The sequence below is a fragment of the Pistacia vera genome, unplaced genomic scaffold (assembly GCF_008641045.1).
Source record: "Pistacia vera cultivar Batoury unplaced genomic scaffold, PisVer_v2 Contig609, whole genome shotgun sequence".
NCBI classification, from domain to species: Eukaryota; Viridiplantae; Streptophyta; class Magnoliopsida; order Sapindales; family Anacardiaceae; genus Pistacia; species Pistacia vera.
The window spans coordinates 318,164-327,967 of NW_022196456.1; the positions used below are offsets into that span (position 1 = coordinate 318,164).

Sequence of the window (9,804 nt, forward strand, 5' to 3'; positions counted from 1 at the left end):
GAACTGGCCAAACGACGGTCCAATGACTTGGTTTACAGACCACAGTTTTCATTACTTCTAAAAGCCCTAGACTCATTTCTTTCACAGAACAACATTGTTGACATATTATAAAAATTCTACATCTGCCTTATTATTATATCTTGACCTCATCGAGAAAAAAAAAAAAAAAAATTATATTCTATGCTACATAGAATGGTACTATCCTCTTTTGGTTGTGCGTTCTAGTTAAGAAGACGCTTAACACAAAGTGGAAAGGGGCGTGTTTGCAGGCTGCAGAGACCACCAATGGATTAATCAAGCCAATTCAGCTGTTCCCAGTCCAATAGAGGTGGTTCTAGTATTATCAACCATCCTCCAACTGGTATCTCCTGTAGTCCCCGGGAGATCATATTGTCTTCTCCGGAGTAGGAAGTTTCTGGTGAGCTTGTCCTTGCTACCATTGTGGTATCCTGAGTTGATGTTGTAGCCCTCACCAGGAGGTCGTGTCTCTCTACTGAAGTTTCTAATGGCGTCTATCAAATGCTCGAAGCTTCCTGATACCACAATGACTCGACACAAACTGAATTCATGCCGTAGCTACATTCAAGAGGGTGAACAAGCAAAGGTAGAGATGGAAGATACACGAATATTTCGCAACTGATAGCTGTAAGTTTATATTTACCCTTGGAATAGCATCCCTAGATGGATTGGCTCCTCCTTCAATGGCTCTATATTCGTTTCATTTTCCATGGTTTTTTTCTCCCAGTTGATGCCTTTCCCTTATAGAAAACCATTGTCTTCTTCACTCCAATTACTCGTTATCAGAGGGTAAACATAATTAGGAGAACCCGTTTCCTTCCAGTACCCAGACGCGGTAGTCCTGCTGGGTCTCCCACCCCTTGCTTCCCTCTCTTGTCTTGGCGTGAGAAAAACCACTGCTCATGTCTTCTTGACATGGCCTCCAGCAAGCTCTGCATGCACATGTCAAAATTGAAAATTGCTTACTGCAACATAAAAGAAGAGAACAGAAAGTATTAGCAGGAGTTATTTGTACTTGGAAGCTGCCATGGCTCCACGTCGTAAAGGTTGATAACCGGAATGACAAAGTGCAGCTCCTGTTTCTGTCCTTCAAGCTGGTTGAGTAGATAGAAGGAGACTAACTCCTCTTCGGTTGGATAAAACCGAAAACCAGGTGGTAGATCCTCCATTTGTTGGTGTTTGTTAAGTGGTTATAAATATATATATATATATATATATATAAACATAGAGAGAGAGAGAGAGAGAGGTGCTTTGCATACTGAGTATAAGAAGAGAAATGCGAGTGAAAGGTTAGCCGAGTGAAATGAGAAAATTTTGAGGGATGGGATTGGTGGAAACTTCCACGCGGTTGTTCAAAGAAGACAAATGCTCGTGTGTCCTATTATATAAAAATAAAATCACACACAAATCTGTGTTTGAACTAGTCAGATACCTTTTTCTTCCATGTATTGCCAGCTCAGATTTTCTTTTTTCTTTAACTATATATTTAAGGTGATTTTTGCTGATGAATGTGACGAGATTTGCTGAAATAAGCACCTTCAAAGTGGGATTCGGCTTGTTCATCCCATGCCGGGGCCGTGAAGGTAGTCTTTCTGAAAAACTATCTTGTACGTTCTGCAAAACTATGACGTGGTTCAGATATATATAGCTAACTTCATAATCTTAATGTTTTTTTTTTAAATTGGAAGGTTTTGTTTAAAAGACAAATCTAGTGTTAAATTAAATGACGTACTAATTATAGCCTTAATAAAACATGTTCCGTAACATATAATAATAGAATATACCAGGCTTAATAGTTTAGTATTTAACAATTTGGTTGCCTTCTATTATTTTATGGCTGACTCTATCTTTTAAATAAAACTTTAACATTTTAGTAATTAAAATTAGTGAAGATCACGGTGTAATTTCTGAATTTATTTATATTTTTATGTATAATAATTTACTTTAGACAATCGACAGATTTTATTAAATTTCTGAACTTATGTATAATAATATATTTTAAAAAATTGATGGATTTAATTAATTTAGCATCATGATGACTGATGAGTGATAAAAGACTTTTCCAGTATTGGTTTCGTAGTTGTGCGATCACCGTGATGTATTAGTATTTGCAGTCAAGGCACGTGGGCTGATATAATTAATTGAAGAGGTTAATTTTAGCAACCAATTGGTAATTTCACATTATATTCTTCATAAACCATTTAGTAAAAAATTACTCAAAACAAATTAACAGTGAAAGGTTAGCTTGAGAATTTCACATTCTATTTTAAGGGTAGAATTGGAATTTCACTCTTTGTTACCTTTACACTTATAAATAAAATGCAATTTTGAGACCATACACTGAGATATTGACAAGGCGTAATGGAGTCAAGCACGTGCAATGGTGTGCCCTATTGGTATTTGGGAAAGACGGTATGAATTTGAGGGACTTGGAAAACAATTTTTAAATAATTATCATAATTAGTATTTGTTTAAGTTTGTGAATTGGGTATCATAATTTGATCAATGAATATGAAAATAATAAAAAATTATTAAAGCAGGTGAATAAATAGAATGGAAATTGATTTAAAAAATGTATACTTTTGATGTTTGTTATGCGAAAAAAATCAGTTTGACGTAAGCTGATGTCAACAAGCACCGATAAGAGTTTAGGAAGACTTTGTGTCGTCCAGAGTTTGTCACGTCACCTAATATAGAAGGAATATAGCTATCAACAACTAGTCGACTCAAGTTTTGTCTGTGAATGGATTTAGTTCGCACACCTGTCCAAACCCCATTTAATTTAAGGATTTTTCCTAAGTTATCAACCAATGGGACACTAGCAAGGATTTGCATGACACCTACCCACTTGCAAATATGTAATCATAAATCATTATCTTGAACTTAGCGGGTATAAATAGGCAGCTCTCCCTCACAAAATCGAGATCAGACTCTTTGAATTCAACAAAGCAAATAGTAAAGATACCTTACGAGAAAGAGACTGACTTAATATTCTTTATGAATATTAAGCATTTATAACCCAGTTCGTAGTTTGCGATCTTTTGTAAACTTGGCTAATAACCAATAACTCACTCATATAAAAGAGAATAATAGATGTAGGATTCGTTTTAAGCATTCGAATTATTATAAAACTTTTATTATCTCATTTATTTTAAGTTTTTATATGTTATTGTGATAACAATATTCCATAATCAACTCTCGTAATTAATCATATATAATTTCTAAGATTTTTTTAATATTTTACGCGTGTGAAGTCGTGAATATCGACAATGTTCGATAAATTTATAAATGGATGAAAAATGAGGCGTAAATGCAACGTACTTTTGAGTTTTGATAATAAATAAATAAAAGCTGGGTTTGCGATACAACTGGCAGTTGATATTGATGGAATGGGGGGATGACTGTTTCTGGTCAATATTGCTTTGATTTTTTCTGGTTTAATTCTCCTGTGATTTCAATAGTACTGATATTGTACTAAGTATTAATGACTTATATGTATTTAAATACTTAAGACTAGAGTAGTATGGTTAGGATAAACTCATACATTTTCCGATTACGTGACATAAAGTTAGGACCTTTGAAAGATTCTACTCTCACTAGTCTCTATATACAAACTCAGTATTCAGTTTCTTGGATTACAAGAATTTGACAATAATATTTTCTGTGTATACGCTATAATCATTTTCAAAAGAAATGTCCAAAAATAATGTACAAATAACGAAATATGTACTCTTAACTTTTTCTCATACCTAAAAGAGAAATTTTGAATATAACCATTTTTTTTTTATTAATTTTAATTCTCGAGATATTTATTCATAAAATAACGTAACTTAAATCTAATTGTCTTTAATAAAAAAACGTTGAAAACATGTTATTACTAATTCTAAACTCCTTTACCTTAAATAAAGGCAAAGTACAGGTTATTTGAATGGCAGACACAATGAAGATGTAGGGAGTCAGTAAAAACACAGGCACGCAAAAGTCCTTTATTTAACGAAAAAAGAGAAGACCGAGTCGTGGTCGGATTTGCAGGGGACATTTTGACAGCTGGAAAAATAATTAGAGTTCAGAAAATAAAAAACGTTTGTTGTAATAACTAATAAGATAACGGAGGGGACGCGTAAAGAGAGATATCCCAAATCTTAATGAATTAACAGGCTTTATGTTTTACCTTTTCAATTTCCAAGAAGCGCGTAGAGTAGAAGCGACAAAGCCTCAGCCACGTATTAGTAAGGAATAATCCGTGCAAGCAAGAGCAAGAGTAGACGCCGTTTACTTTTCTTGACTCTCTTAACGCCACTCTTGGATGATTCATCAGATTTGGATGGTGATATGATATCACATTACACTATTACCCTTGATTTTTGAACATATATACCCCCTTCATATTAGTCTCCATAGATTTTAACTCAGAGACTTGACCCCCCTTGATTCTGCTATATTTTCCCCTTTTAGATTTTAGTTTCTCACTTTAGTAAACTCAAATATATTTATATTAAATTGACTATTTAATTTTGCTAAATTTTCCACCAAGAACACTCAATATATCCCTATGCAATTTTCATACACATAATATGTGATCAAGTCCAAATTGTCCAATGAGTTTTAGGATTTGATATCTTTTATTAGTTGCACAAAGAACAAAATAGGGTAAATTTTTTTTTTGTGCATATGCTTTCTATAATAATTAATATTAGATAATTCTTTCTAATTTTTTTTAATTAAATTTAAGTACAACACAAATTGTTTTGTTTCTCAATTTTACAAGCAAATATTAGGAAACAAAATCATGATAAAATGTTGAATGTCATTACAAAAGGTAATATTTTAAAATGAAAATTAGCTAAATGAAACTTTAAAACAGTTATTCTTATGATTTCTATTTATAGGCTAAACTTTAAAATAAATATTTATAGGATTTCTATTTGACAATATTGTATACTTATCAAATATAATTGTAGATGTTTTAATATTTTATAATCGTCAAGCACAATTATAAATACATTGATTTAAAAAATAATTAAATATCAATAAAAAAATTAAGATTAAGATTAATAAATGTTTTTAAAATTAAAAAATAATTAAATATCAATTAAAAAAATTAATTTGATAATTTTTCATATTTTTAGGTTTCTTTTTTCTTTATTAATTTTAACTAAAAAAAAAAAATGACCTCTCTGAAAACTTTGTAGATTTAAAGTTTTTATGGGTTTATATTCTTTATTGATTTTAAATTTAATTTTTATTCGCTTTCATTAGAATAAGACAATAAGGGCACAATAGATTTTACACAAACAAGTATTACACAGATTTAATGATGATAAAGAGTTTATCCATAAAAACAAGAGTTAAACAAACTCTTTATCTTTAAAATATAAATTAGAGAGTGAGTTTGACTCTCCACATTTAGAGAGTTAAATTTCACTCACTCTCCATCCTAATTTTAATTAATAAACTACAAGTTTCCATATATTTTATTTATTAATTATCTCTCCCACTAAGTCTCTTTCTTAAAAATAAAGAACATCTTCATTAATTTAAAGTGTCTATTGGATTTGAATAAAAATTATGTTCTTTATTTTTTAAAATTAATGAAGATGCTCTTTATTTATATGAAAGATGCTTTTCAAAATAAAGAGCACCATTAAAGATGCTCTTATTGGGATGACAGTATGGTAAACCCAGTTGGGACACTAAATACACCACCTATTCACGGGATCTAGTTTGGTTTGCGACTTCCGTTTATTTATTTATTTCGGTGATCGGGAGTGTTCGAGCCAGTTTATGCACTTAACTAATCCTTTCAAGTTTTGAAGTTAACAGTAAAGTAAATCTCTTCAATGGCCACTTCTACTAACAACCTAGGTGGATTGAACTCAAAACTTCTTAAATAATACACCTAAAAGTTCTAGTTGGCTGTTGAACCACCTAATGGTGGTCAGTGTAATAACTTCCTTTCTACTAGTATACTTAGAACATATACTATGAAAAATATACATACTTAATAAATAAAAAGTAGTTGGGCCCAAAATTTTCTTCACTTAACATATATTATTCTGCACATAGCAAAACCACATATACAAAAGCTTTTACAATGGTGGACAGTCATGCCATTTCTCTCCACTTATCGACGTCCATCCGACCGCTTCTCACCTAATTCCTGCAAAACATAGAAAAACAACGGGGTGAGCATAAAAATGCGTAGTAAGTAAATCCTCTACTCATCTATTCCCACAACTTATACTTTGATTCTTTCCTTACTCTATTCTTTCCTTCTTCATTCTTTCTTTGTTCTTTCTCTGTTTCTGGTTCTCACTGTTTTTTTCCTTTCTTTCTAATTCTTTCTATTCTTTCTTTCTTGCTATTCTTTCTTTCTATTCTTTGTCTCACTAACCATGATGGAAATCATGGTAACATGCATGAATGAAATGCATATGCAGTAATGCATAGACATGCGTTTTCTTTTATTCTTTTGCTTGCTCAAGCTCTTCTTTTCTTGTTTGTTCAAGTTTTCTCATTCTTTCAAATTCTTTCTTATTCTTATTCTTATTCTTATTCTTTTTCTTATTCTTATTCTTTTTCTATGCCGATTGGACTTGGTTGATGCATGGATTTGGAACCCTGACCGTGTGAATGAGTACAGTCCTCATCTACATGCACAAATTCTTTCTTCTTCTTAGGCCACTCAATTAAGGTGGCGTGCATGTAGGAAATTCTTCTTGGTATAACCCTCATCCACATATACTCTTACGGGTCGTACAAATTCTTCTTCTTCTTATGCCACTCAATTAAGGTGGCGTGTATGTGAGAATTTCTTCTTCTTAGCACTCATGGGTCCCCCATCGCAACAACCTATTCTTTTCTCTTCTTTTATTCTTTAGTGCTTTTCTTTCTTTCTCTTTACTCTTATAGTTCTTTATTCTTTCTTTTCTTCCTTAGGTGCAAGTATGCAATGCAAATATGCAATGTTGCACAAAATTAAGTTTCTCTATTCATGCATATGCTTCTCGTAGACATTTCATGAAACAACAAGCATGCATACTTAAATTCTACTTTAACTATGCTTCTCCTTCTTTCTTAAACCATCCATAATTAGAGTAAAACTCCCTTGAATCATCGCAAATCTTAGCCAAGAAAATACACTTCATAAATGCTCTTAAACTCTTTCTAAATTCAACCAAACTTCTATCAAATTCTAACAACTCAACCAACCCTTCTCATGTAGAAACCCATTCATGGATCATCATCAAACTCAATAACAAGTTTCATACACAAATATCAAGCATATGAACCTCATATAAAATTCACATAAAACAATCTCTATGCTTTAATTGCTCAAACAAGGGTTAGGGTTGGATTTACTTACCTTTTTCTTGAGTAGTTTCACAAAAGCTCAATATCTTTGTTGGACTTGTTCTCTTTCTCAAACCCTAAGCATACACTATATAAGAATTCCATACTAACATAAATTGATCTCAAGTCTAGAGCAAGAATCCTTACCTCTTGATGCTTAGGATCAAATCCTTGTCAAAATCCAACCAAAAGCCCTCAATTTTCTTAGCAAAATGGATGAAAAAGTGAGAGAAATGGAGAGTAGTAGAAGTGTATGGGGTGTAGAGAATGGGAGGGTTTCTAAGGCTAAACCCTTGTTAGCTCATATAAATAAGCACTCTTTCCCATTTTGCCGTTGCACTTTCTTAGAATTCCATCTTTACCCTTTAATTCTTTACACATCCACCCCCACTCCAATGCATTCTCCTTGAAATTTCCTTGCATTTTACTCCCCACTTTTCCTGCTAATTAGGGATAGAATGGTCACTTCACCTCTATAGAAAATTCTCTAGAAACTTCACTAGAAAAATCAGCCGACTCTTTGCCTCGGCGAAAAAATACAGAACATATGTCGCTGCGGCGAAGCTTCTTCTTCGCCCCGACAAAGTTTGTACTTCCATAATTCTCCAAGGCTTCACCAAATTCATGACATCCAAGCAACTTTAACACCTTACAAACTTACCCAAGGACAACCAATCAACAATAACAACATAGCAATTTAACTTAGGGCCAACAAACAACACCAAGACAAAAATAAGCATACCAAACTAAGTACCTCAAAGTGGGCATTACAATAAGTAAATGATTTATTTCCATCCAAGGTTTGGCCTAATGAAACTTTCTTATCCAAAAAGTTTAAAAATACAATTTTGTCATCCAACATTATGTTATGTTAATAATTTTCGTTAAATACAGTGTATATATATATATATATATATATATATATCGAAAATATCCTTTCTTCCTCTCTTTTCATCCCCACTCCTCAACACCAAAATTATATTCTTTTATTTGTAAAGTTACTTAAAATTCACCTCACATAGTTAACTTGACCTAATTATTATTATTTTTTCCTTTTTTCAACTATTTGAAATTTATGTATTTCTCTTAAGCTTTAAAAAGTTGTCTTCTAAATGATATAATCCCATAGTAAACTAAGATAAAAAAAAACATTTGAGTTGTAGATAATAATATATATAAAAACAAAATCAAAATCAATGTAAGTAGCATTATTTGAAAGAAATAACCAATTCGTTGGATAGATCGACGTGCAATATACAGGTCCTAAGAGTATATCCATTGTACTTTTTTTTTATCAAGTAAAAAGGTAGGTTAAAGAATGTATTGTATTATTTTATTTACTTTGATAATTTTAATACGTTGGTTAATTACTTTAATATATATAGATAATTATTGACTTAAATCTACAATAAATAAAAAACTGTTTTTAATATTTTTAATATTCTTATTGTTAATAATTATTCTTTTCATTACTTTTATTGTTTTTTGCAATTTTTATAATAACTAATAAATTTAACAGTAAAAACAAACAATTTTAAATGAATTAATAAATTTAAGTGAATACATGTTAAATTTAATTGAAAAATTAAAGATAAATCAATACAATACAATGATGTACCAAATATCCTATTATATTTCGTAATATATCATATAGTATTATGTAGTGTAATATGATATTATATTTCGGAGGCGTTTGGATCATATAATGTTTATTATAGGGGTATATTATATTAACGGAAAGAAAAATCACCTTAAATATTACTGAGAATGTTTAGAAAATGTGTTTGGTTGGTTCGAATAAATTGATGAAGAATATGTTTGGTTGGGGGGATAAATGAGTAGGTATGTTTGTAGATTACTAAATTGTCCTCCTTTTTAAATATTAATATAATAGTATTTTTTATTATTATTTTCTGAATCATTCTTTTAATCTCCTACATTTAAAATTTTGCTAAAACACCCCAGCCATATAAAACTTTAATTTGTAGCAAAATCACCCCCATGCACCCTAAGCCACTGCCGACAGCCAGCCAGCACCGCTGGCTGTGAAAAGGCTAGATCTTTGGCCATGCTATTTCACGGCCAAAGATCTGGCCTTTTCGCTATAAGATCTGTGGCCATTTCATGACTATATCTTTGGCCGTGAAACGGCCATAAAAATGCCAGATCTGGCCGTTTTCGACCATGAATTTGTGATTTATGGCCGAAAAAGGCCTTACCATGCACGACTAGCTAGATCCCATCGGTTGTGCACCATTACGACAACCGACACTTGCAGCTGGCGGTGGTGAGTCACGACCTATGGTGATCTTGGGTGACTGAGGGTATTTTGTTAACTTTTAAACTTGTTTGTGGTTGGTGTGTTTTAGCTAATTTCTCAAATGTGAGGGGGCTGAGTAATTGTTATTTGGTAGACATTTGAAGGCGATTGTG

General features: G+C 31.9%; 1 pseudogene; it reads right to left on the bottom strand.

The window, feature by feature from the left end:
* Window positions 1-290: 290 nt before the first annotated feature.
* On the bottom strand, window positions 291-1,200 carry LOC116110628 (annotated as a pseudogene).
* Between the last annotated feature and the right edge of the window lie 8,604 nt (window positions 1,201-9,804).